General features: G+C 37.4%; 1 pseudogene; it reads right to left on the bottom strand.

Annotated features, from left to right (window-relative positions):
• Positions 1 to 20,593: 20,593 nt before the first annotated feature.
• On the bottom strand, positions 20,594 to 26,639 carry LOC114628350 (annotated as a pseudogene).
• Between the last annotated feature and the right edge of the window lie 251 nt (positions 26,640 to 26,890).

Here is a 26,890-nt window from a genome sequence, read left to right as displayed (position 1 = left end):
ATAGAAGCTGACTCCTTACATATAGCTTGAAGGTCAGGGCATTTAGACATTAGCAGCAAAATAGAGTTGGCTTTTTCTTCCATGCATCCTACCTGTGGTTCCTGAGATGGAAATCTCCTCCCTAGATGTGCACGGTCACTTAGAACATAGCCCTTCTAGTTCCAGGATGGGACAGTAGAAGTGCTAGGCATGAATCTAGGTGACCTTCATAGAACTCCGGACCCTTTAAACTTCTCCCAGCTCTACAATTTTATGTACTTATCATTAAGGAACAAAACATGGGCTATCCATTTCTCCAGAACTACATTCATCCACTGAGAGGAAAGAATGTGCTCCAGAGAGATGTACATCTGAAAGGCTGTCATGGAGAAGAACAAAAAGTAAAGATCACAATCAGCTGCGTGGAACCCAGAGCATCTGCCAGGGGCTCAGTGCTCTTGCCAAGTTGCTTAAACATTTAAAAATAAATACAGCAAATCAATGCAGTGAGGAGCAGATGGTTTCCTTACAGCCCTAAGTCTCTGTTTCAATCTCCTGATGTCTCAGCTTCTCAGATTAACCTGTTTTCTAAAGAGAGATCAAGTTCGATAATATCTGGAATCCTGAAATCTGTTTTCCTAAAATACAACTTCACTGTAAGCACAGGCAAAAGTGTGAGGACGAATTTTGTAAATAAGCTGTATTTTACCATTACTTGATAGGCATCTGGTAGATAAAGCCTTCAGCAGTAAAAGTAAAAGATATTCTGTACTAGTAACGTGAGTGAGGAGTAAAAATGATCTTATAAAAGCAATTTTGGAAAGTAACTGAGGGAAGTGTCTGTAAGGAAAAAAGCCAAAGGAAATAAAGTAACTGTGAAAATTTTATAAGTGTGTATAATGTGTATAACTTTATATATCCTGGCACGACAAAATGCTCATAAAAAAACCTCTCCTATTCCTAACATGCCTATTAGAAAAAGTCTGTACTGACACAATCATCCATAGGCAAACTCACCACTGACCTTTTAAATTATGTTAGACCTAATTGTTATCAAAATAATTAAGATAAATTTATTTTTAACACATTCTAGCTAATTGTGCACAAGATACACTTAGGAACTCAGCATCTGGATGCACATATTACATACCTGGTTTATACTTCATCAGGGGACAGCCAGCTATCCTGGTTCTGAAGTATAATTTCATTTAATTTATATAGCACCAACATTTGTCCTAAGTATCTAGTGTATAAGGCTTTCTTTCTTGACCTGAGTATTCTTTTAACATGAGACTTTCAGTGTATTTTCTTTCCCTCTTGCTTAAATATTTTTGATTGTGTGTGTGTGTGTTTGTGTTTGTGTTAGCATATGTTTGGCATACACAGGTGTGTTTGCATGTATATGGGTATATATGTCTGTGTGTGTGATTGTGTCTGTGTTTGCCTATGTGTGAGTGTGTGGTGGGTGCTCATGTATGCAGATGTATAAACCAGTGTGTTAAATCCTGAGGTTGACATTGTCTTCTTTACTTGTTGCCCACCTCACATATTGAGACAGGAACACTCGCTTTACACATAGCTTATTGACTTGTCTTACTTACCTGATCCATAGTTTGCTCCAAGGATCCACCTGTGTCTTCCTACTATTGGATTGCAGGTGAGCCATAATACACTATGTATTGCAATGCTATAGTATGCACATTATATAATAAATATTGTAATAATGCTAGAGTTTTTAATGAACAAGAGCTGTGGATTTCTATTCAGATTCTTATGTTACACAGCAAGTGTTTTATCCACTGATACAGCTCCTTGGCTCTAAATCTTCACTTATTTTAGAAACAGGTGACATAATCACAAACTTGCTAAGACAAATCCTCGTTTGAAGTTTTACCATGTACGTTATAAGTGGAGTGCACAATGTTACAGATGTGATGGCATCTATACAAATGAGATTAGCATCTCTAATTTCAAATGATCATCCAGATCTGCCTATCTGAACAGATCTGACATCATTTTGGATTAATGGAGAACAGATTATTTCCTGCAAGTTAGATTAAATATACTGCCCTGTTGCCAGGCTTATTGGTTTCCTTCAACAAAACAAAACAAAACAAAACAAAACAAACAAAAAAACCTTCCTAGATCATTTTGTCAGAATAATTGTATTAGTATGTTCCATCTAAAAAAAAATCAATAAATATTATGTTAATGCTAGAGGTTTTACGGAAGAGCTGCAAGATATTCAGAGTGTTCTGTGCCTGAGTGCTTGCAGGCCCACAGGGATGATGAATGAGTGCTGGGTGATGATCTTTCAACCTAAATCCCACCTCTTATTACCTGAGCAGAAAAAGTAGATCACTTTTAATGGCCTGCACTGTCCAGTCCGTTGTGTCCACTGCTCTATTTGTATAAGGATATAGGGTGGGCAGAATAGCCCCTAAAGATGTTAGCATCTTGTGCCTGATGCTCATGAGTGTATTATTTCATGGCAAAGATTTAAAAAATTAACTGTAATGAAATTATGGTACCTAATATATTGACCATGGGATAAGAAATTATGCTGGGTTATTAAGGTGGGCCCATATTAGCACACACTTCCCAAATACACTAGCAGTAGACAAATTAAGGATTGTGGTGACAAATCAAAGAATGTGAAGAAATTTTAGAAGCTTCAGAAGGAAACAGAATTGATTTTCCTTTTTTAAATAGTATTTTTATTGATTACTTGAGCGTTTCATACAATATATTTTTATCATTCTCCCTACCCCCGATTAACTCCTCCGATTCTCACTTTCTCCACTCACACCTCTACTTTGAGGTCTTTTTTGTTTGCTGCTTGTTTCCTTCCAATAGGTTCCATTTTTTGTAGATCAACTACTTTTATGAATGGAGCTAAACCTGGAGTATGGCGACCCTAGCAGAGATCATGTCATTAAAGAAAAATGACTCTCCTTTTAAACCTCAGAGCATCCTTATGACTCCTGGACTTCAGCATGCTCTTACTCATTTCTGATTTCTGGACTGCAAGGTTAGGACATGTAAGATTGTGTTAAGAATGTGAAAACTTGCAATGACAATAAGTCATCAACAAAGCAACTTGGGAAGCAAGTGTGCTTCCATAGACACCTGCTGTCATGCAAATATTAAACATGTCTCTCAGCACAGTGACTCACTCATGTTTAGTCCTTAGGGGTCCATATAAAGATGGAAAGAAAGAACTGATCCCGTGAAATTGTTCCCTGACCTCCATTTGTATGACATAGTATATGTGCCTATATATACTCCTCATTGCCCACAGTGTACAAATATAACCACAACAATAATAACAGTACTACTAAAACTAATTTTAAGGTTTTATAAAACAATACAAAGTAGAATATATGTGATACAGACAATATCAGGAACAAAAGAGCTCTCTATCAGTGAGTCTGGAGTGAACAAAAACTACATTATTGTTTGCTATATTAATAATAAAATGAAAAATATTTAATATGCAAATATTTGGAGCCAAAATTTGTTCTAAGGCTGAAAACAGTTTTCAGCAAGAATCCTATGCATCTGCTCATAGAGTTCATTCCTCTTATCCTTACTATCCTGTTTTCGGTCATGACTTCTTACTGTTAAGATGCTGTATGCAAATCAGCTGCCTCATCCCTTATAAGTATGGCATACTGGCCCACTGTTATGTTCCATACTAACTTCATATTCTTGCTAATCCTACTGTCTGTGTAGACGGGTGTTTTCTTGACCTCATCTTTGACTTTGTCTTCTCCAAAAGATCTTTCTCCTCACACATCACTCAATCATGCTACAAAGTTGAACTCTGTTATTTATTCATTTATACTTAATAATCCCTTTAGACACTCATTCCTTATAACCTGAATTTTATGTGCCCCGCTTTATGGCTTTTCATCCCAAGACTTACTTCAAGTCTACTCTCCATGTTCAGAAGTTGTCAGTATTGGAATGTAACTTTAGTTTTTCCATACTTTAATTTTAATTATGGTTCTCAAAGCTTTGTCCTCCCTTGCAGTCCATCACCTATCAGAGGTAGTGGGAAAGAAAGGATAAGGAGGAAGTGGACCTGTTTAAAAAGGTTCTTTGGAGCAACTCCTGTCTGTGTTTTCTGGAAATTGGCAGTTCAGTTCACACGTTAGCAGTGACATATAGATCCACTCACAGTTTATGGATGCACCAACAGTTCAGTTCGGTAGTCAGTATAGTAAACAGAAATCAGCAGCAGTGGTACTACCTAGCAGCTACAGCCAGGCCTCAGCTTTGGCTCAAGTCAGCAGGAGGGACCAGGAGGAACATCAGGAGAAATTCTCAGCTGTGCCTATCTCAGGGAAGCTAAGATCAGCAAAGATTTGAGGTACACAACTTTAGCAAAGCTAGCTCTATAAGCGGCCTAGCTTAGCCTCTGTGACTGTCTGTTTATTCCTATTTATACTGTACAAATGTTATATGTAGTCCACAGGTCTTGCCGCAGCATGTGCTCCTGTCTCAGTTGATATCACTCTTCCAGTCAGCCTCAGTCCATGGAATCTGCAAAAAACTGTAGCACACCACCAGAAGATTTTTGGTGCATTTCTCTCTATGGAGTTCTGACAAATGCAGCTCAGTTACTCAGTGTGAGGCAGAGCAATACATGCTTGTCATTAGTGAAGAATCTTTCATTACATGTCCGTTCACATGCTTGCTTTAATAGAACAATCTTTTCTCCTGTGTCTACTTCAGCTAAACATTCCTTCATGAGTCTGCGTAGCCTTTCACCTGAGTTCACTTCAGGAAAACACTCATTCACATGTTTGCCCTAGCAAAACACTATCTAACACAACTGACTTTCTAAAGAACCCTTAAGTTTCCACTTCATAGTAACTTGGTCCCTGGGTGTTCTCAGTATTACAGCACTTGTCTAGCCTGTCCTAGGTCCTTAGTTCAAAGGGGATGTTTTGAGGACTGCTTTTGATCAAAGGAGATACCCTCTCATAATGAGCTCTTCCTAGGAGCAGCCTGAGACCAATAGCTGATGATAGAGTAAGATCTGTTGCTCTAATCTCAAGAATCTCCAAAGGGACATCCCAACATATAGCTTCCTAATAGTTCAACCAAAGCCATGGCACAGCTCATCAGTGTTGCCTGCCCAGTGCTACTCTGCTTCTTGCAATTCATGTCATTCAAAACCTTTCCCTGCCAATCTGAGATTTTGCTAAGAAACTCAGAAGTCTGAATGACCTTTATTTCTAAATCTCATATTTTATGAATAAAACATTCAGGTTAATAATGCCATAAATGGCTAAAAGTCAATGATATATTGAATAATTAATTGTATTAGAGCTCAGGGACTGTAATGTCAAAGATATTTACCAGAAAATGAAAATTAAGATGAAAATTATTTATTCAAATAAATAAAGAGATGGCAGAGATAAATAGTCTTGCTAAGCACTACCAGGGCTGCAAAGATAAATTACTTGTATAAAATGTTTCACAGTGGCAGAAATACACAAGATAATTTTATCAGTAAGATTTTTTAATCAATTGATATCAACTGTCTGGAAATAAGATTTTAAAATATATATCTATGCTATTATCAGTTTTGAAGCTTACCTTTCTTCTCAGCCTTTGACTAAGGACAAGTGTCACTTTATGGCTTGGATGTATTTACAAAATCAATTTTATTCTAAACAGGGCAAACCTCACTTCTGCTTCCTCTAGCACAAAGCATTTTTCAAATGTCCAAGTCTTTCTTTCTCACCATGAGTCATGTAGCTCTAGTGCAAGGCTCTATCGACTGCTTCTGTATTGAAATTTTTCATTCATTGGGCTTTTATTAAGAACTCTGTCTTTGTCAGAAAGACACTTTAAAAACATCACTAATGGGCAAGGAATCCATATCTAGACTTTTAAAATCAGGCTGAGAAATTTCATAAATGTCAACAAAAGCCATAAAATTTGGCTCTCATACAGATTCAATTTTATTGTCCATTCAACTAGAGCTTTTTATCACAGCAGGGTGTTCGTCTGGGCTCAGGAGTCTCCAGTTACTTCTTTCAGGTTACTGTCCAGTGTCTCTACATTTTTATTTAGTGCTAAGTATTCTCCTGTGGATTCCATTGACTTAGATATAGTGCTTTCTTACAGCTATTTCTGAGAAGCTCATTCGTCTCCTCTCACAGTTTTTAAGATTTCAAGGCAATGTTGTGGTTTTGTTGTTGTTGATGATGATCATCATCATCATGGTCTCTCTATACACTTAATAATTTAAGTAGCCTGTCCTTGTTAATCTTATTACTATGAACATAAAGTACTCAGGTTAATGATTAATATTGATGTCTGAAAAGCTAAGATTGTATTTATAGTTAATAGTGATGTGCTGTTGTGTTTAATTAGCACATAGTTGAAAACTGTGGTGCCAAACATCTTCACGAGAAACCCAAAAAAATAGTATAATTAGGTTTTAGCTCAATGACTTGGAACTTAGAACCCTAAAAAAATACAGTAGATAATATCTAAGATCATTAGCTATTTGAACTATTGTAATTATTTTGTTTTCTATATGACCATCTCTGGAGGAAAAAAATAACTCTAGAAAATTAACAGGATGACTGTTGGTAAAGAAATTCTCTAATAATATCCACTTTGGAGATATTCTTCCTTGGTTGCAGAGTTAACCCAAATCCACACAATGAATGCTGGGATTTCCTAAAGCATCAGAAAGCTGCAACTTAATCCAGAAGAAGGTAAGGGGAAACTCTATCACTTATCACACAGAGAAAGCAAATATATGACTTTATTTGACCACCTGAAACAAACAAACAAAAAAAAATAGCACAAGAGGTCCCATAGTTAGCATTGCTTTTATTGAGGTGGAAAGAATGACTGTTATAAAAAAGAGATGACATTCTTAACTCCAAACTAAATGGACAAGAAAATCCAATTTATGAGGTTTATCCTAACGTTCAGAAGGTAGAAAAAATCTTGACTAGGAAATCATTAAGTGAAGGCTATAGGGTATCAATAATTAAAGCTTCAGATCCCCCTCAAAAATGGACTAAGCAAACCCTGACTATCTAGTTATTACATTTTCTAATTACTCAAAGCAAGAAAAGTTAAATATTTCTTGTCCAAATGTCAAAAGTCAAATATTTGATGATCATGTAGACTTAATTCTACCTCAGATGACATGGAGTCATTCACATGTAATCTTTGAGTTTAGTCTTCTACACAGTAATCATAATTTATTGGATTACCAAAACCATGTGTTCCTAATTCAGTTAGGGCAGTTTGACTTTTAAAAATAAAGACATATATGTGTGTGTGTGTGTGTATATATATATATATATATATGTATATATATATATATACACACACACATATATATGTATACGTGTGTGTGTGTGTGTGTGCGCGTGTGCGCACACATGCTAAACAATAAGAAATTTGGGTAGAAGCTTAGGCTACAGGAATTCTGGGAAGATATTAGCTACTGTCCAACAAGATGCTCATTCTATAATACAACTTTCACATTAATTATAACTGAGCATCATTTAGAGAGTCATCGAATCCATCATTAGTGCTATAGGGAATAATCAGTATTGTGCAGAAGAGATGTGGGGACTTGGGGACAGTATTAACATGCAAAAAATAAAAACACCTTTATTATTATTCCATCATAAACTATTTAAATAATTTGCTTTAAAGGAAATTTTTCATCATAAATTTGACAATATTTTTTTCAGTTGTGCATTGAGAATAATGAATCAATCAACAAAACAGTTCACCATTGCTAATCACTGACAGAATGACATATTGGGCTGTATTTAAAGCACACTGTACCATTTATAAAACAGGATTTATGGAGAGTTTGTTATGTTCTGACAAAACAAATGCCAGTAGAATACATGAGGAAATAATTTCTGACATCCTTTGGGATCAGTTATCTCAAGAAAGAAACTATTCATGGTGCATAGATGCATCTGGCCTGCTCTAATTATGTTTTTAGAATGTCACCAAACCATAGGCTGTGAGCAACTGCCTTGACAGGAATCAGGTTATACAGCAGTATCATTGGCAAACTTGGCTTTAAATTTCTTCATTTGTAAGGTCAGTGTCTCTGTTCTTTTATATAAATAACAAAAGTCCCATTAGCTCTGTGATTTTATAAACAACATTAAGAATACTCAGAAATGAAACAATAAATACACTATTTCTGGATAGAGCCGCTAAGAAAGTGATGTAATTCTATTTAACAATGTGATGAAAGAGTAAAAATATCCAAGAAATGGGAACAAAGTCTATTCTGTATCCTGAAATGGAGAATATCTTGTTTCTCTATGTGAAATGCTAACATTGAAACTGATGAGTAATGTTATATAGTACACATATCAACAGTTCTGTCCACATATGCTCACTAAGCAGCACAGGAGTGGGTACAACAGGAGCATAGTTGCAGACATTGCTCGATATGCCTGCCATTCACTCAGTGCTGGATAAGTAGTGCATAAGGTTGATAATATTAAGTACAGGAAGCTAGAGGTGATGAGCAGCATCAGTAGGCAATGTGAGGTATCAAGGCCAGTAGCAATTTGCCAATGGATGAGGGCAATTTTTTTTTTTATTTTGAATCATGATCCCTCAGTGATTCATTGTGTTTGAACTTTAACCCTGATACAAAGTGTGGATATCGATTAGAAGATATCAGTTCCTACGGAATTGGAAAAGGGTTGGTGCTACAACTGTGGTAGTTTACATAAGAAATATCATTGGAAGTTATCAGTTTTAGTATAGAGCTAGTATTTCATGGTTTCACCAATCACTTGCTACTCATGAGAGCAGCTCCTATATCTGGCAAAACTCCAGAGGATCAGAGAATCCCTGACAATTAGTCTGACCTGAGAGGAGAACATTAGGGAACGCCAGTGACTGTAGTATGGTTCACATGGAGTAATACAAATTCCACACATCAGAGAATCAGATAACTGTGCTGGATGAAATAAAGATGCCCTGTTTGTTGATTCGGGAATCTAAGTTAAGTTGGAGACCTCAAAGTGACACCAATTTCTGCTTGACTGGGAGGTTAAGGAAGGAAGGTATTGACAAATGACTTGAGCAATTTCTTAGTCTGTGCAAAATCTTTATGTGTCTTTCTCAACACCAAGCATCTGTAGTATCTGTTCCCTTCCAACTGAAGTAATTTAATAATATGCACAATAGAGGATAATTGTTAGTCTCAATTGAAGTAATTATGAAAATTTTAGGCCTCTACACAGCAAATGTTTAGTAACTATTATTTAATATAGAAATAAGTATACATTTTATCTAAATGACTAGTAAGGTGATTATGTATGTTTATACTACTTGGAAAACATATTTATCACAGTACAATTCTATGCCTATGTAGTTGATTGAGCTCAAATGGAAAATTCATGAGGAGGAAGAAGAGCTAAAATACTTGAAATATGCATATATTGGAAACGTGGCAAACCCTAATTGAGCAATTCCTAGGCTGTATGCCTTGGCGTTATGCTGTCTACATACATTAAACATGACAAAACTGTCGGTATCACTAATCCCAGAGATAATGTGTGCAGTGTTGCATGTCATTCAACTAAAGAACAATTGGCAGGTAGCTTTATAATAGCAAGATGGTTTCTTGTATGGGATGTGTTGATTGCTTATGTCAGTCCCTTTTGAAATTTAACAGCAGTCATAATTGGAGCTGTAAATCTCTTCCAACTATAATTAGATTACTATTTATACCCATTGTCATTTTTTAAAACAGCTTGAGACTCCACTGTAGAGTAAGGAAGCCAGGAATGGTATAGAGAGTAATGCAGTAGGCTCAAAGCAATAATTGTTGGTAAAATTTATCTATATGTAAGTTTGAGAATTTAAATACCAAGCCCCAAGGAAATTACTTCTGAAAAAAATGGTTCCAAGAATCTTTATCTTTTGTGAAGGACATGTAGTCTCCATAGGAACAAATCTTGTTTTGACTTAAACTTCTACGATAGACCTGTACTCAATGATTATGCCTATGCCTACATACATGGGTAAACAGTACAAGACTGGAAAATGCATCATGAAAACTGACTTATAACTTTAGCATCTCATTAGTTCTCTACGTTTCCTTAAATGGAGCTTTTGCCAACTCTGTAATCCAGTGAAAATATATTATGTAACAGAAATAAATTTCTCACTTAAGGTGCTATAAGTTGCTTGAGGCAGGAAGGAACTTTTCAACTTTTTACTCTTTTGCCCTCACCCTTCCTACAAAGGTTAAATCAATAAAGCCAGTGGCACCCAGGTTGCTTTCCCATTCAGTAACTTTAAAATGCCCAATGGCATTCTAAATCTAGATGAGAAAAAAATCAGTGCAATCTGACACTAGAGAGGATTTGCTAACCATTCACCTTGCCTCCTTGCTTAAAGCCTTGAATACAGTGGAGTCCACTTTATCCTCTTAAGCACAGGATCAGGAAGCAAGGCCAAGTAGAATCATATGCTGATCCATCCAGGATCCAGCTTTGCTCAGTAAGGAACAGAAAAACAGAGAAATGACTACACTGGAGGGGAACCTGGTAACCATGGGATGAGGACTCCATCCTCAGGAATCCATAAGAGCTGGGTGCTTAGAGAAAGCACACTGTTCACTGTTTTATCATCCTTTGGCACTCATTACATTTTTCTATGAGAAAACTATGATAGATAGTCTTAAAAAGTATGTTCTATTTATAAATCCTGATTATTATCTTTAAAGCTGATTAGCACACATGTCCATAATTAATATACTATATATACTACAATACACTATAAAATTATTTCAGATGGCTTTTATGGTTTTTAAGTATTCTAGCTACTGACAGTGCTTCCACATACTCAAGCAGAATAGAGTTTCCAAATACAGAATTAAAAACAGTGAATTATAACAGTACTAGAAAAGAAGTATTTATGAAAATATGATTTCATAAAGTGAATATTTTCATTTGCTTATCTTTACATATTATCTATTTATCATCTGTCTTAATATCAAATTTTGTTTTTGATACTAGGTCCACAATGTTGAGCTGGTTGACCTTTCACCCACTGTGTAGATTAGGCTTGCCTCAAACTCACAGAGATAGGCCTGCCTATCTTACGTGTTTAGATTAAGAGTGTGTGACACCACATCTGGATATCACCTATTAACTTTAGATATCCCGCCATCATGAAACTACAACAGCTACTGGAAAATACCAGTTTGTGTTCACATGCAAATATCTTGTAAGTAAAACGAAATCAACACCAAAACCAATAGAAATATCATTAAGCACACTGAACATCAAAATAAACAGAAAGAGCCAAGGAAAGGGGCAAAAATATAATATAATTCACTTATGATTAAAATAATGAAGATTTAAGTCACTATATAAGGATAGCATAATCTACTATATTTCAAATATCTTCAATATTATTTTTAATGAGAGGGTAGAATTGATTTTCTTATGCTCTTATTAAGCATATGATGTTAAAATTCTTAGAAATGTCACTAATTAATATTTCTCAGAATTACAAGTAAACCTACTGGGTAGAAATTCTACATTTTGGAAAATAGTGTTCTACATACATGCCCTCCAATCATTGCATTAATGAGGATATATTTGGGAACACTGAAAACAAATTTGTCACCTAGAGATGTCTTCTAATCCATGTGCCACCAGAAATGCACAGTTATTAGAAAACCAGTAGAACAGGAAAGTGAAATGCTCTGATGTTTTAAGAAACATAGAGGTAGAGTTTGGTGTATAGTTCACAGTTAACTTACATTCAGCATTAGTGAAAATCTTGATAAAATCCCCATCATTGTGGGGAGAAGAAAAGCAGTAGATTCTTTGACATCCAGTGATGCAGATAACATGAGATATTGTTGAATAAAGGAATATTATATAACATTATGTATCTAAGGCATTAATGTTATAATCTCATATAAGAGCATATTTTATAGGAAAAACAAAATATATGTTTATTTAGATAAAATTGTTATCTATGATGAGAGAAAATTTTATGAAATTATTGTATACTTTTTCTGCATTGGTTTCAGCTTGTGCTTATAGTGAATTGCATGACATGTATAGTGAATGCTGAATTTAAAGGAAGTACGGCAGAAGACTCACTGAGCTAGAGAGTGTTGGTACGCTAAAAAGAAAATTACAGTGTCATAAATCAAAGAAAAAGTAGCTTACACTTGTTTTTTTTTTACACATTATGATTTTCTATTAGAGAGCACAAATTTATTTGAAAAAAGAAAAGCTGAAGTCTATACCTTACCCAGACACATACAGACACATACACATACCCCTACACTTGAATTCATGACAGTAGTAGCTGTTGAGACTCAGTAGGTCCTTTCCAATATTCTAAGATCTTATTTCAAGTCCTTTCAGGGGTTCATAACATAGGATTCTCCATAATCTCTTGGTACCAACTTTGATTAGGAGGTGAATATTGATCATGAAGCATTTTTTTCATTTCTTTGAAAAGATCAAATTCAACCAGATTTTTCCAGAATTTGATATGGTTAATATTACTCTCCAAGAATCAAACAACCAAGGGAAATAATTCATCTACTCAGCAGACACTTTGTCCTTTTCTTTGACCTCTAGTATAGAGTTAGACTCATGGTTATGAGCACTGTACCCAGGTATGCCCACAGAGAGTTTTTAGCCTGTTATAGGAGTGGAAGAATTTTAAATTTGTAAACAAAACAACTGGATTTCAAATTTTGTCTTTGTTTATGTTGCTTAATCAAATCACCCCATCTCTGTAAACCTCAGCTCTTCTTATATACATGAGGAATGATATTTTCTCAGTTGATCAGCTCTGTTCCAAAACTTCCATGCCCAAAGGATTGCTTTAAATATTCAATCTTTTCATTTCTTTGATTGACTAATTTACCTTAGGAAATAAAAAATAAGAGCCCAGGGAAAAAAGTTCTTATAATACTTATCATGTAATGAAGGTTTTGTATTCAAATAGCCACTTCTTTAGTTCACAATAATATATTTACATTAAATAATAAGCCAACTATATTAATCAACTTTTGATGAATATAAGCTGAAGAAGTATCTTAAAATAAAAACATACTTATAAGAAAATTATTACAGGTACAGTGTATGTATAGAATAAAACACCTTGGGAAATCTGAACTAAACAAAGTTTGATTGACATGATAATTTTAATCAATTATTTTATTTATGTATTTGCTTTACATACCAATTTCGCCCCTCTCCCCATGCCTCCTTTCTTCTGGCTCTACTTTTTCAAATGCTCCCCCCCATTACTCCCACTCCTTCTCCTCAGAGAAGCAGAAGCCCCTTTTATTACCATTCTATTCCAGGACCTCTAGTCAAAGTAAGCCTAAGTGCATTCCCTTCCACTGAGTCCCAACCAAGCAGTAGAGTTAAGGAAAGGGGATCTAATGACAGGCAACTGAGGCAGAGACAGCCTCCACTCCAACTGTTAAAAGACCCACATGAACCAAATTGCACATCTGCTACAAATATGTAGGGGTCCTAGATCTAGCCCCTGAATGTTCTAGGGATTGTGGACGAGTCTCTGTGAGCTCCCATTGGACCAGGTTAGTTGACTCTGTAGGTTGTTTTGTGGATGACACACATTTTAAATACATGAATTCTACAATACCATCTTCTGAAAGTTCTGGAGCAGAAGAGATGACTCAGTAATATAAGCGTTTGGTTCACAGGTTAAAAACCTGAGCTAGAATCCCCAGAACTCATATAAAGCTGGGCATGGGACTATGAATTTGTAGTCCCACTGTTCCTACAGGAAAATGAGTGGTGGAGACAAGAGAAGCATCAGAAAGAAGCCAGTGGAGTCTTGTCACAGTGCAGCAGCAAATAGCAAAGATACACTGCTTCAAAGTGCAATAGGAAGTCCTCCCTCAATATACATATATATATATATATATATAAAGATTATATTATATAATAAAATATATTATATAATTGTTATATATTATTATATATAATTATATTTTACAATATATAATACATTGATTATATGTAATCAGTTATATATATATGCTATGTTGCTTACATGTTCTAGCAATCACATAAAACACCTCTTTATCTTTCTCTTTCTGTCACACACACACACAAAAGTAGTTGTATTTTCATTTCATTTAGCTTATGCCACTTGAAGTTTTTAAATAATAATCAGAAATTCAAGATTCAATATCATGTACAGATGGGAGACAATAAAGATTTATTCAAATAAATTGTAGATTTAATACCTGAAGATAAAGCATCTACTTGCCTCATAGAGAGAGCATACATCATTCTGTCTCAGAACTGTTGATTTTAAATAAGTGTCACACTGATAGCTAAAGTGTTTGTCTTTGCTATATGTAGGTTTCAGAAGATCAGCACAGTAATACATCCATTAACTGTGAGCTGTGTTCACTGAAATTAGTTATTTGTAGAAAATATTCAAATTTTGGGAATGGGTTGATTATTGCAATATAATCTACAGCAATGAGAAGAACAGCCATATAATACATTCATGCCCGTGTACTTCGTAGTCATATGTATAATTTTTAATGAGTAGATAAAGTGTGAGAATCTCAGCAAGTACATTAGAAAATTCACTCACCAATGTTGCATGAATAAATATTATTCAACTTGTGTATGATAACCAAAGAAAAAAATTAGGTTAAGTGTTACTGACTTAATACATTATCTTGCCTGAATAGCTACAACATAGCCTGGGAATTTATCAAGAGTTCCTCAAGTTGATTCTATGAGACTCCTTGTCAATTCTACTTACACTGGTTCTTTGGAGGTTCACTCAATTCAGAAGATGTGCAAATGAGTGAGTATTCCATTTTGCATTAAGAATCTTTCTTGGAATCAGTATCATTCTCTTAGTCTTTTGGGGATGGTTTGAAAAAATTCCACTAACTGAGAAAACTTATAAACAACAATGTATCATTCCTCACAGATCAGAAGCTTTGAAGTCCAAGAGGGTGGCACTGGGTGACTGACTGTGGTAAAGTTACAAATCCTGGTTGTTTGATGAGTATTATACTGTGCCATCATACAGTGGAAGCAGAAATACCTCAATCTCAATGATGAGGTTCTACATTCATGATACAGTTCCCTTCTAAGGGATAAACCTCCAAATTCTGTCATGTTTGTCTTTATGTACTAACGTATGAATTGAGGCATGATGTAGAGATATTGCACAAAGGTTTTGAACTTAGTAGTCCAGTACTTTTCTTAGGATTGTATTGTTTTAAATACCACAACCAAAAGTAACTTGGAGAGGAAAATGGTTTCTTTGGCTTAAACTTCCACATTGTATTTATCATTGAAGAATGTGAGGACAGGAACTCAAACAGGGCAGGAACCTGGAGGCAGGAAATGAGGCAGAGGCCATGGAGAAGTGCTGCTTATTGTCTTGCTCCATTAATGCTTCCTCAGCCTGCTTCCAATGGAACACAGGATCACCAACCCAGGGATGGCACAATCCGCAATGGTCTGGGCCTTCCCTACAATCACTAATCAAGAAAAAAAAACTTACAGCCAGATTCTGTGGAGACATTTTCTCAATTGGGGTTCCTTCTTTTCATATACCTCTAGATTGTATCATGTTGACATAAAACTAGCTAGCACACTACCCTTCTAGTTCTATCTGGAGTCAAAAACAGAACAATGTTTGTACTTTCTGAGGCATATTTTGCTGCCTACTAGAATTTAACTTTTCAGGATTACGGTATACACTGAAGACTAGCTAGAACATTCAGCCTACTGGGCCAAACAATTACTGCATTCTTGAACTTTCATTTAGTAGACAGCCATTGTTTGAATAACTTGACCACGACCTGTAAGCTATGCTACTAAATAATCCCCTGTATGTATAAATGTATATATGTGTAAGTGTATATATGTGCATAAATATTTTATATGCATGTATGTATATATGTCTGAATGTATAAATTCACTCTGTTAATTCTGTTCCCCTAGAGAATCCTGATAAGCACTGATTTTATAACAAAAGGGGTTTTAGAGCAACAGAAGTAAAATAATTAATTTTATTAGTATTAATTATTTATTTACTTTACATAACCATGGCAACTTCTCCAACTTTCCTTCCAGTCCCTGTCTCTCACTTCACCTCTATCTCATTCATCTCTCCTTTACTTTTCCTCAGAAATGGGAAGCCTCCCATGGCTATCAGCTAGCCTTGACATACCAAATTTCAGAAAGAATATAGATACATTATTTTCTATTGAGGCTGGATAGGGCAGCACAGTTAGGAAACGAGGATCCAAAGGCAGGCAGTACGATCACAGATATTTTCTGCTCCCACTTTAGGAGTTCCACATGAAGCCCCCGGTGTCCGACTGTTACAGATGTGCAGAAAGCCTAGGTGCATCCTATACATACTCTGTTTGCCAGTCCAGTCTCTATGAACACCTATGGGCCCAGATTAATTCTTTCTGTAGGTTTTATTGTGGAGTCCTTGACATCTCAGGCTCCTTCAATCCTTTCTCCCTTCTTCCACAGGATTCCTTAGGCTCCACTTTATATTTGGCTCTGTAACTGTTTCCATCAGTTTCTGGGTGAAGCTTCTCTGAAGACAGTTATGCTAGGCTCCTGTCTGCAAGTATTCCAGGGTATCATTAATAGTGTCAGAAGTGGGCTCCTCCTCATGGCCTGGGACTTAAGCTGGGCCCAGTCATGGTTGGCCCTTCTCTCAAATACTGATATGTCTTTTACCCCTGTATATCTTGTAGACAGGACAAGCTGTGCACCTAAGTTTTGTATCTGGTTTAGTGTTCAAATCAGGAAGCCCTGCCTGGTTACAAGGTAGCTGGTTCAAGGTCCATATCCCTCATTGCTAGGAGCCTGAGGTGAGGTCACCCTCATAGATTCCTGGGAGTTTTCAATGTCCTAGTTGTGGTGATTTGAATATGCTCAGACCATGGAAATTGGTGCATTAGAATGTGAGGCCTTGTTAGCATAGGTGTAGCCTTGTTGGAAGAAGTACCTCACAGTGAGGGTGGGCTTTGAAGCTCTGCCCAGTACAGAAGAGACCCTCCTCCTGGCTACCCATGAGGCAACTTTCTTCTGACTGCCTTTGGTTTAGATGTATAATTCTTGGCTCCTTCTCCAGCATCATGTCTGCTTGGATACTGCCATGATTCCTGCCACGATGCAATGGATAAAACTTTTGAACCTGTAAGCCAGACTCAATTAAATCTTGTCTCTTCTAAGAGTTGCCTTTGTCACAGTGTTTCAGTAATGGAAACCCTAACTAAAACAGAAATAGGTAACATAGACTGAGGTCTTACTGTGATAGGCCTGACCATATTTTTGTTTAGAGAAATGTGGATTTCCAGGCTTTGGATTTCAGAAGCAGTGGAATGCTTTAAGTGGGGCATAATGGACCATCCTATTAGGTATTTGGAAGACATTGTTGATTTGAACCATGCAGCCCTGGTTCTCAATGTCTCACAGAAAAGGAATTTAAGTATGTTGCCTGGATTCTTATGATGTTTTGATGAAGAATGTGACTGCTTTTTACCCTTGTCTGAAGAGTCTGTCTGAGGCTAAGAATAAAGTGATGAGAATTAGATTAATTCCATTGACAAAATCTTAGAAAAGCCCAGCATAGATTTTGTTCCCTGGTTTACTCTTATGAAGAGCATTTTGATCAAGTGTAGCAAGCTTAGAAAGGAAAAATACAAAATAAATGGTTCAAGTAATAAAGGGGTACTAGGAAGCAAAATGGAGCTGAATCCTATTCTCAAGGAGATAAACAGATTAAGGGAGTGGTGACCTCAGGGCAAGATCCTATCCAGCAAAATTTATACATTTGCAGTAATATGAGGGAGAGTTATATTCTGTTAGACACTATTATGACCTGGTTATAGTTTTCATTTGGACATAAGGACATATGAATATGTGTCAAATTGCCAAGGGATGGATTGTGATGGCTATTCTTGGTTTTCAACTTAAGTTCTATAATGAATAGCTTAGGTCCAAGCATAGTGGCATATACCTTTAATCTGAGGAAACATCCACAGGCAGCTCTCTGAGTTCAAAGTCAGCCTGGTACATTGCAAGTTCCTGATAAAGAAAAGCTTAAGTACAGATATGGAACTGTCCTGGAAAATTGACCTTGAACTCAGAAATCTGTATGGCTCTGTCTCCTGAATACTGAAATTATAAACTACGATACTAGGCTTCTCTGGTCCTAGAGATGACCCTCCAACTAATGCATTTGACTTTCACCCTGTCCTCTCCCTATCTCATCCCTCCTGTTTCCTTTCTTACTCCTTCTCAACCCAATACACATCTTCCATCTATACCTTATATCTAAACTATTTCTCTTTCTCAGTGAGATTCAATCAACCCCCATGTGTCCTCCTTGTTACATAGTTCTTTGGGTCTATAGTTTATAACATGGTTATTCAGCATTTTATGACTAATATCCACTTATAAGTGAGTACATGCCATGTTGGTCTTTCCAGTTCCGGGTTATCTAAACTCATTCTAGTTCCATCTACTTACCTGCAAATTTCATGATGTCATTGATTTTAATGGTTGAGTAATAAATATTTGACTGTGTAAATTTACCATATTTACTTCATCCATTCTTTAGTTGAAGGATGTCTAGGTTCCTTCCAGTTTCTGAGTATTATGAATAAAAATGCTATGATCATAGTTGAGCAAATGTCCTTGTGGTATGATAGAGTTAATTTGGAGTATATGCCCAGGAGTGGCATATCTGGACATTGAGGTAGAACTATTACCAATTTTGTGAGAAAATACCACATTGATTTCCAAAGTGGTTCTACAAGTTTGTACTCCCAGCTGCAATAGAGTGTTTTCCTTGCTCCAAATTCCCTCTAGCCTGTATTTTTATCTTAGCCATCCTGATGGATCTTAAGATGAATCTCAGAATTCCTTGACTTGCATTTGCCTGATGACTAATGATGCTGAACGTTTCTGTACTTACTTCTCAATCATTAGAGAGTCCTCTGTTAACAATTCTTTGTTTAAATATGTATCCCATTAATTAATTAATCAATTAATTAACTTTACATCCAACTCACTGCCCCTGCTGGTCACTCCTCCCACAATCCTCTTTCTATTCCACCTCCCCATCTCCTCTGAGAGGGTGGGAACCCTGTAGGCATATCCTTACCCTGGCACATCAACTCTCTGCAGGTCTAGGCACATCCTCTCCCACTAAATCTAGACAAGGAATCCCAGTTTGCAGAACATATCCCACAGACAGGCAATAGGTTTGGTGATAGCACTCATTCCAGTTGTTCAGGACTCACAGAAGACCAGGCTGCACATCTGCTATATATTTGCAGGGTGGCCTAGGACCACCATGTGTATGCTCTTTGGTTGGTGGTTCAGTCTCTGAGAACCCCAATAGTACAGGATAGATGACTTTGTCGGTCTTTCTATGGAGATCTTATCACCTTCAGGGTCCACAATCCTTCCCCCTACTCTTCCATAAGAGTCCCCAAGCTCCATCCACTCTTTGGCTATTGCTTCCTGCATCAGTCTGAGTCTTATACTGGGTGAAGTCTCTCAGGGGATAACCATGTTAGACTTCTGTTCCTATTACTCCACTGGTGTGGTGTTCCTGCCCTGCTCTGGGAGGTAGCCTCTTTAGATTCCATATCCTGAATGCTGTGAGCCACTGCTAAGTTCAGCCCACTGATTCTTGTGTGTTTCCCTTATCCCAGGTCTGTGCCATGACTTGGAGATGCCCCTCACATCACCACCCCTGTCAGTAGCAGATTTCCATTCATTTTTAGAACCATTTGGCCATAGTTTAATAGTTTCTTTGACCTTCTATGCCTGAGAGTTTCTCTTCCATCTCTTATGTTGGTGATGCTGTGTCTGTAGATTTGTTTTCTTAGCTAGGTTTTCTATCTGTAGCATTCCATCAATTTCTAATTTCTTTATTGTTTCTATTTCCAATTTTTGGCTTTTAAACTATTTTTTCATCTCCATTACTTGTTTGATTGAATTTTCATATATATATATATATATATAATATATATATATATATATATTTCACTGTTCAAGGCTTATTTGGTGTTTTCATTGGCATGACACTTGAGTGGTTAGTTCTATCATTCATATGAAGATCTTACATTTCACATAATATTGCAATGTACACTATAGACATATATAATACATAAAATATCCTGAAGAACACTTATGCACAAGATATGCATAATGGACTTATACACTGGAGCCTGGTTATGGCTAACTGGGAACTCGTTGACCTAGGCATGTTTGGTGAGGGTACACAGGGCAGCAATGCAGCAAGCTCACAGGATAATTGAAGCCTGCACACAGTTGGCAGTGTGTCTTGGAGACAGTGGGACTGTCAAACTAACCAGGTTACCACTACACAAGTACTACTTGGCAGCAGGGTAGAGCTGTGGGAACTGAGATTTTTTTTTCCCCCAGGCCACCTCAACACAATTGTACTAAACACAGCTCAATGAGAAGTGTGTGGTCTCCATAGAAACAGTGCTGCAGCCTGGACAGTGAAGTGCTAGTACACTGGTAAGACTTTAGAACTGGAGCTCATTCTGGATTCCTCAGAGGGTGTCTGCTTTCTTCTTCAGGCAGGCCTCTTCCTCAGGAGTCAGTGTCACCTTCACAATATCCATTCCATTTTGTCCCAGAATACATGGGACACTGAGGAAGACATCATCATTGATTCCATAGAGATCCTTAATCGTGGTAGAAATGGGATGCACCTGCCTAATGTTCTTCATTATGCTCTCAGCCAAGTCTGCCACAGAGAGGCCAGTGGCCCAGGGTGTGTAACCTTTCAGATCGCCTAATTTATACCATATGCATTGTCAACCACCTGCTTGTGAACACCCTTCCACTGCTCCTTATCTACATCAGTGCCCAGTTCTGGGTTCAGAGACTTCTGGGAGATGCCAGCAGCGTTCACACCACTCCACACAGGAACACTGGAGTCGGCATGCTCTCCCAGTACCCACCCAGGACTGCTCAGTGGGTGAACTCCCAGACTTTTTCCCATCAGGTAACAGAACTGAGCTGAATCCAGATTGCAACCACTTCCAATAACTAGGCTTTTGGGAAAGCCATTGATTTTTTTCAAGCCATGTAGGCCAAGATATCCATGGGATTTGAGACGATAAGCAGCTTGAAGTGTGAACTTTACTTCACAATTGGAAATGATGAGCTTGAAGATGTTCACGTGTTGCTGGATCAAATTGAGCCAGCTCTTTCCTTCTTGCTGATACGCCCCTCCACCCCCTGTGATAATGACCAGCTTTGAGTTCGCAGTTACAGAATAGTCTTTGCTGGAGACAATTTTTGGTGTTTTAAGGAAAAGGCTGCCATTCTGGAGATACATCATCTCTCCCTTTAGCTTGTTTTCTATGACATCAACAAGGGCAAGCTCATCTACCAAGTCCTTCATTAAGATACTGATGCCACAAGTCATGCCAACAGTACCAAACCCAATAACTGTAATCTTGTTCCGGAGGGCCTGTTCTTCCTTAAGAAGATTCACAATCAACTGGTCGCTGAGGGTTGCTATCTTGGACTTTGAATCTTTTGAGACCACTAGTGCACGATGGGGCGGGGTGTGTGTGTGTGACGGGAGAGCAGCAGCAGTGTGGCCAGGGCTCAGAGACAGTGGCTACAGCACCTTTCTTATATTTTTAAGGGATTTATTCATTCTCTCTGACAGCTTCTATCTTCTTCATAAAATTGGATTTAAGGCTGATTTCTTGTGCTTCAGCTATGTTAGTCTATCTAGGGCTTGCTATGATAGAATATCTGGGCTATGGTGGTATCATATTGTCTAGGCTCTTGTTGGCTGTTTTACACTGGTCTTTAGTCATCTGGGTTTTGCAGTTATTACAGGTTTAGATCATGATTTTAGGGTTTATTTTTGTTGGATGGGTGTGTTTAGGATGTCTTTTCTCCTTAGTTTCTGTTCCCTCTCTGTCTTTTCTTAAGGAGCCTCATGGACTGCAATAAGGTATCGTCCTGGTGTTTTTGTGGCCAGCATAGCCTCTGGCATTTTGGGTGCTAATCTTTCCTCGGATGTCCCTAGTTTGGCTTGTGGGAAAACAGGTGGAACTGGGGTGGGGGTGGGGGCGGAGAAGGGCTTGGGTTGTGGTTTTACCTGGTTGTTCCCAGTGATGGAAGGACTCCAGGAAAGCAGGTGGAGTTGGGCACTGGGAAATGAAAAAAAGAAGACAGGGTAAAGCTTCCCACTGTTGGCAATTGAGTCTGTGTGGACTTCAAGAATTAACTTTTAAAAAAAGTATCTGTACTTCTCTTTCCAATATGCCAATGCATGTAGTTACTGAGGCTTCTCCTAGAAGCTAGGAGAGTACTGAAAGGCCATGGTGTGGACTATTTTCCAAACATAAGAAGAAGAATGTGTTTCATTGTACTTAATCACCAGTCATGAGAGGCAACAGAATTGGTGACTCTGTATATAAAACTTTTGACAATATGTGGAAAAATAAGGCAAATGATGATGCTGCTTGCTGCTCCTAGCATTTCTAGATAAACTGACAAAGAAAAATAATCCACTCTGTTATAAAATTATCAAACTTCTAGCATCTCTGAATATGATAAAGTACAACAATATACTCAGAGATGAAAATGTCCACCTCCAGATGCACATAAACATTTTATAAGTTTCTAAGTGTGTTTTGAAGGATAGTTTTCTCTCTATCAGACTCAGAGTTCAAGTTGTTGAAAATTAAACCAAAGCCCTCATTGTAACAGTGAAAGCTCGCATTATAAACCTGTCTTAATTACAAAGAATATTCAAGTTCATGCCTTAGATGATGTTGGTATTTAAAGTAAGGGCATTATTTAGTAAAGAATGGGATACTGTAACTTGGGACAGAGATGTGTGTGAGGTTCTAACTCAGGCTCACAACTGTACATACTCATATTCTCAAGGAAGTAAAATTTCTACACTTAGCAGATATACTCCAATTCCTACTCCCTAAAATATTGCCTTTTCTGCCCCTGATTGGGTAAATTAATCCATCAATGTCTGCTAAACTAGCTGTGATTTTTTTTCCTGAAGCTGTTGTGTAAGACAGCACTGATGTCTCTTTGGGCTCACTGATAGTTGTTTCTAGAGGTGTAGCCAGACTTAAGGCTAAGTAGTATGCTACTAGAGGGGAGATAGAAAGTGTAGTCCATGAGGAGTATGCTACAATACTGAAGAGCTTAATAAATGTACTAATTCTTTTAAGCAGCAGTCTGGGGAATGAATACAAAGAAGAATTGATTTAAGGGTTTAAGGGTGTGGGATAATGGTAGAAGCAACATAAAACTAAATCAGGCTGGGTTTGCAATTTAAAATAATGTCAAAAATTTGCTTGAATAGTTGGCTGAGGTATTTGCCAAGAGATGGCCTACTGAATAAAAGAATAGGAAATACCTGATATCTCTTTATTATGTAAAACACAATCCTCCACAGCAAAAAGGCCCAGAAGACTTGGTCTTCACTAATTTTGTAAGGCACAAAATGGTGAGATGCACACATTTGAAGAGCTTTGTTGTTGCCCTTTTCCATGTGTCAGACTTTTGGTTTGGTGAAACTTCTGTTCAGTTGGAAGAATTTGATGCAGGTGGTTTAATGGGTCTAAAATTAGTAGAGGCCAGGTGGCAGCACTGAATCACCAAAGGCAAGATTATTGTAGTTATCAAAATAGGATATATAGACAAAGCAATGTCTGTACTGGCCTGACCCATAATAGACAACACAGGCAATATTATTTTGATGGTGGCATAACTCATAGGAACCTTTGGTATTGGTAATCAATGTTTTTTTATACATGAAATAGAGAAAAGGCCTACTGCTTTTTTGTTTGATCTGTTTAAGCAGAAAAATTCTCAAACAAATAAAAGGAAACCTACATTGAATAATGACAAAAGGGACTCTCAGCCTATGAACCAATTTTCAGACTTGAGCCAATTTTCAGATACTGAACTTCTTGAGATGACCATGTTGCTCAAAGGAAGGCTTGATAAAATACCTAAAAGTTTTATGATTAGCCTTTCTTTGTTCCTTCCCTTGTGGCCTTTTAGTTACCTAATGGTAACCTTACAGTAAAGGAAATAATCATACTTTCTGTGGTCTATTGTATACTAATTTTTACTTGATGCTGACTCTAAAAGACTCCAGAAAACATTGTGACCCTCCAATTAAAACAGGTATTCATGAAGATCAGGTGATTAACTGAGTTTTGGCTGAATTCCCACTTATAGCAGGTCCAGTGGGTCCCCAAAATACATCTTGTGGTTATTTACTCAGTCCTAGAATGGCTAGTTGGGAAAGACATACTTAGAAGTTGGCAGAATTTTCGTGTTGGCTCCTTGGCCTGCAGAATGAGGGTTGTTATGGTTGGAAAAGCTAAATGGAAGCCTTTAGAGTTGGCTCTGTCAGAGAAAATAGTGAATTAGAAACAGTGCCACGTCCCTGGAGGAATTGTGGAAATCAGTGCTCCCATCAAGGATTTAAAAGGTGCAATGGTGTTTTTTCCCAGTACACTTTACTTTAACGCTTACCAAACCAGTGCAGAAAACAAATGGATTGTGTAGAGTGATAGTTGACTATAAAAGCAACTCATTCAAGTAGTGACCCTAATTGCAGCTGCTGTACCAGATGTGGTGTCCTTACATGAGCAGATTCACACATATTGTAAAGATATGCAGCTCTTTATCTCGCAAATGCCCTTTTCTGAGTACCTGTCTATAAGGCCCACCAGAAGAAATTTGCTTTCACTTAGCAAGTCCAACTGTATATCTTTATAGTTTTATCTCAAAGATATATTAACTCTCTAGCCCAGTGTCACAATGTAGTTTAAGAAGAACTTGGTCATTTGTCCCTTTCTCAAAATGCCCTATTGATATAGTGATATTGATGACAATATGCTGATTGGACTAAAGGAGCAATCAGTAATGGCCACTTTGTACTTAGTGGTAGCACATATCATCAAAGAATGGGAAGTCAATCCAAGGAAACTTCAAGTGCCTTCTATCTCAGTGAAATTCTTAGGAGTCCAGTGGTGGTAGATATGCTGATACATTCCTTCTAATGTGAAGATACGTTTTTATACCTGGCCCCTTCTACCACAAATAAATAAGTACAATGATTAATGAGCATACTTGAATTCTAGAGACATCACATTTCCCACCAAGGTGTGATACTCCATTTCATATACCAAGTTACTGAGAAAAGTGCACACCATGAGTGGGCTTTGAAGACAAGAAGGCTGTTCAACAGGCCAGAGCTATTGTATAAGCTGCTTTAAAACTTGGACCATATGATCCAGCACACTCAATGGTACTTGAGGTTTCAGTAGCAGATAAGAATGTAGTTTACAGCCTTTTACAGGCCCCTATAGGTGGACCACAGAAAAGACCTTTGGGACATTGGAGCAAAGCTCTACAATCTGCTGTATATGACCATTCTCCCTTTGAGAGACAGCTCTTGGCCCTGCTATTGAACCTTAATGGAAGCTGAACATTTGAAAATGGGTCAGCAAATTACCATGTGACCTGACTTGCCCATCATGAGCTAGTTGTTATCAGACCCACCAAGTCATAAACCAGACTGTACACAGTAGAATCTATTATCAAATGGAAGTGGTATACATGATTGGGCCGAGCAGGTACTGAGGGTACAACTGCACAAATAGTTGATCAAATGTCTTTGACTACTTCTCTTGTACAATCTTACTGCTGCCAAGCCTCATGGAGTGTTCCCTGTAGTTGATTCACTAAGGAAGAAAAGACAAAGGGATGGACAGCTACACAACTTATGTAGGCACCACTCAGAAGTGGATAGCTACAGTGTTACAACTGCTTTCTGGAACAAGCCTCAAAGAACCTGGAAAAAGAAAATCATCACATTGGATAGAAATCTGGGCAATACACTTGTCATACATTTTGCTTAGAAGGAGAAATGGCCAGATGTGTATCTCTTCACTGATTCATGTGTTATACCCAACGATTGGCTTGATGGTCAGGGTCTTGGAAACAGCATGATTGAAAAATAGTGAAGAAGATATCTGGAGCAGAAGTGTGTTGTGAGATCTCTCCAAATGGACAAAGAATGTGAAGATACTTATTTCCCTTGTCAATACTCATCTAAAAGTGACTTAGCAAAAGAACAGTTCAGTAATTGAATAGATAAGATGACCTGTTCGCTAAACACTAGACTTTTACCCCAGCCATTCTTATCACTACAAAATAAACCCATAAACAAAGTGGCCAAAGATGGATGTTATATAAGTCTTCAACATAGACTGCCATTAATTAAGTCTAAGATGGCTTATAAATGCTGCTGAATGCTAAATCTGCTAACAGTAGAGATCAACACTGAGCTCTAGATATGTCACCATTTCTCCACAGCATGACCCCTCAATGACTTGGTGGCAGACTGACTACATTGGATCACTTTCTCCATGGAAATGATAATGCTTTTTCCTTACTGGAGTAGATACTTACTTTGGTTATCAACATATCTTTTCCACATGTAACACTTCTGCTCAAACCACCATACATGGGTTTACTGAATGCCATATTCACTGCCATGCTGTTCCACATAGTATTGCTTGTGACTAAGAAACTTAACGTATAGACAGAGTAGCATGGCAGTGGTCCCATGCTAATGGAATTCACTGGTCTTACCAGGTTATCCACCACTCTAGAGCAGCAGGCCTGATACAAAGATAGAATGTTCTTTTGAAGACACAGTTGTGTCAACTAGGTAACAGAATCCTGAAGGGCTGAAGCAGCATCCTCCAGAAGGTGCTTTGAATCAACATCTAATGTATGATAGTCTC

Source organism: Grammomys surdaster, unplaced genomic scaffold (genome assembly GCF_004785775.1).
Source record: "Grammomys surdaster isolate TR1022 unplaced genomic scaffold, NIH_TR_1.0 267, whole genome shotgun sequence".
Classification (NCBI taxonomy): domain Eukaryota; kingdom Metazoa; phylum Chordata; class Mammalia; order Rodentia; family Muridae; genus Grammomys; species Grammomys surdaster.
Note: the sequence above shows the minus strand (reverse complement) of the source record. Positions and strands in the feature narration are given on the sequence as shown.